Raw genomic sequence first — 2,500 nt, 5'->3', positions numbered from 1 at the left:
ATTCGATCGAGGAATACGTTCCCGGGTTTTTTCCCACTGGGTTTTTACCCCGGGTTTTCGTATCGGGCAACGTATCGCCGCTGTATTTTCCTTAGGTTTTTTCCTAGTTTCCTGTTGTGCGAATTTTTTCTCTTATGTACTGCCCTTGCACTTAAATTTTTTGACTACGGTTATCTATATTATACATTTCGTCTAGATTGATACATTTCTATGTACACTTTTCAGGCTATCGTCAACTATTTTCGCATTGATGTTCATGTATTGCCAATATGCTTTCACAAGCTCGTTCCCAGTGTAAGACTACGTTGGTTAATAAAGCGCTGGCCCTGTCTGTCCGAAGGCACCATGCACGAGTCACGCACCAGATTACGTTGTTGGTGTTGTCTAGCGCCGGCGCGCGGGATGCGAAGGGTAGTAATGAACTAATTAAAGAGACCCTGTCAGCCATAGGCATAGATTCGAAAGGCTTCAGCACTCATAGTCTCAGGGCTGGTGGAGCAACTTTTATAGCCAAAAATCTACCTAGATCTGACGGCTCTGACAGATTACTTACGCTCCACGGTCGCTGGAGATCCGAACAAGCTAAGAATATGTACGTTAAAGAGCCTTTAGAAAGTAGATTGCAGTTAACAAGATTTTTTCCCTCGTTTTAGGCTCTAGTTCTTTGTTGCCACATTGCTTGGCATATTTTGCTAGTCTAGTACGACCTGTATCTGTTATCTATATCTGTATCTTAGTTTTCTGACAGTGTTTTTTCAGTTTTCATGGACATTCTTTTCTTTACCCTAATTTTGTAAATTTATTTTCTTTTTCATCCTTGTATGCTTTTTTAAGTATAGAAATAAGCTTACATAATTTTTTGTCACATATATATTGTGAAGTTTGGTTGTACTTCAGGCAAGTGTTCGCACTCTGCCTGCCTTTATTCTTTAGCGCGTTTTTTCTTGTATTAATCCTTTTCTTCAATACTTCATTGTAATTCACATCTTAGATGCCATTAAAACTACCGCCGGGCAAGTGTTTGCACTCTGCCTGCCTTTACCTTGTTGTAGTGTGTTTTATGCGTCAGCATACTGGAGAAGGAAAATTATTTTCCTTCGTACGAACGCAGTGAGAAAGACGGAAAACCGTATATGTCGCTATACACTACGTATCTTCCAGGATCGCGAGACCTGTCGAGAATGATTGGGTTGAATAATTATTCTCCCCTGAAACCGTCAGGAAACTTAACCCATGCCATTTGAGGAAAGGCTAACACATTTGCTCTAATCCAACGTACGTCACGTGGAAAGCGCGTTTAATACTTCGTTTACTTAGTATAGAAAAGCCTGGTTCACACACACGACGCAATTGCGAATGCAAATGCAAACGCAAGGAAATACTCGTGTGAACTACCTCAACGCAGACGCAAGCGCAGACGCAAGAAATGGAAAATTTTTCATTTTCTTGGGTTTGCATTTGCGCTCCCGTTCGCATTTCACACGTGTGGACCGGGGAAAAGAAAACGCAAAAGCAAACACAAGGTAAAAAAAAAACAGGTTCGATCGTTTCCATTCTACCTCCGCTCAGTGCAGTTGACAGTTTCATTCTCGTCCTCCATATTGGAAAGAAGACTTATACTGCGCCTGCGTGTCTTACTTCCCTTTGCGAATTGGAGGTGTGAACTTTGTTTGCGTTTGCATTTGCGTCGTTCATGTGAACCAGGTATAAATGTGGAAAGAAACATCGTTGAAAACCCTAAGAGGAGAAAGAAGGCAGTAAGTCGGGATCACCGAAGACAAATCTTAAACACGGCGCATGCGCATTTTAACGCTCTTAACATTCGGAGCATTCCCTTCTCAGGTAAGAGCCAAGGGATAGCGATCACTGACTGATTCCGAGCACAAAAGTCGACGAGTCGTGGAGTACCATTCAGTCATTCATTGCCAACAAAAAAATGGACCTTTACTGCGACTGCGCGTAGTTTGAAACCTAACACAATCTCGACACCAGAAATCTTCTCTTTTGCGCATGACTGAAGAAGAGAAGAGCTCTGGAGAACCCTAAAACAATGTGTCTTCTCATTGGTTTTCCTGAAGAACAATGAAAAGCGTCTCTGCTTGGTGCATTCATCTTAGCACGAGGAGTGATCAGGCGCCATGAGGTTCAAAAAGCCATTTTTTGGCTATAAAACCTACGGCGCATATCCTCTTATAGAATTTTCCAGAGCCACGAGTCATGCGCAGACATGAGATCCGAGGCTCTGGTGACGAGAATAACCCTTACAGAGATCATTATTTTTTTAGGCAGACCTATAGAATCGCAACCTGTGAGGATGCGAATTATGGATGAGCAGTCTTTACCTTTAGCTTAATTCTTGGTTGCAACCGGCATCACACAACACTATGCCGTTGCGACAGATGCAATTATCACAACCTTCGACGGGCCACTCCTGGTTCTCGTTCTCGCAAACACCGGCTTCCTCTAAGTTGAGAGTAAGGACAACATCAAATATTGAAGA

The 2,500-nt window shown here is 42.6% G+C and overlaps 1 long non-coding RNA gene across 1 annotated transcript in view; it reads right to left on the bottom strand.

Annotated features, from left to right (window-relative positions):
• Nucleotides 1-2,500, bottom strand: part of LOC137972958 (uncharacterized) — a 10,746-nt gene that overhangs the window by 2,547 nt on the left and 5,699 nt on the right. The window contains exon 4 of the long non-coding RNA XR_011117138.1: nucleotides 2,343-2,463. This is a non-coding gene — a long non-coding RNA (uncharacterized lncRNA). The remainder of the gene's footprint in view (nucleotides 1-2,342; nucleotides 2,464-2,500) is intronic.

This window comes from Montipora foliosa, chromosome 10 (assembly GCF_036669935.1).
Source record: "Montipora foliosa isolate CH-2021 chromosome 10, ASM3666993v2, whole genome shotgun sequence".
Taxonomy (NCBI): Eukaryota; Metazoa; Cnidaria; class Anthozoa; order Scleractinia; family Acroporidae; genus Montipora; species Montipora foliosa.
This window is presented reverse-complemented; position numbering and strand designations above follow the sequence as displayed.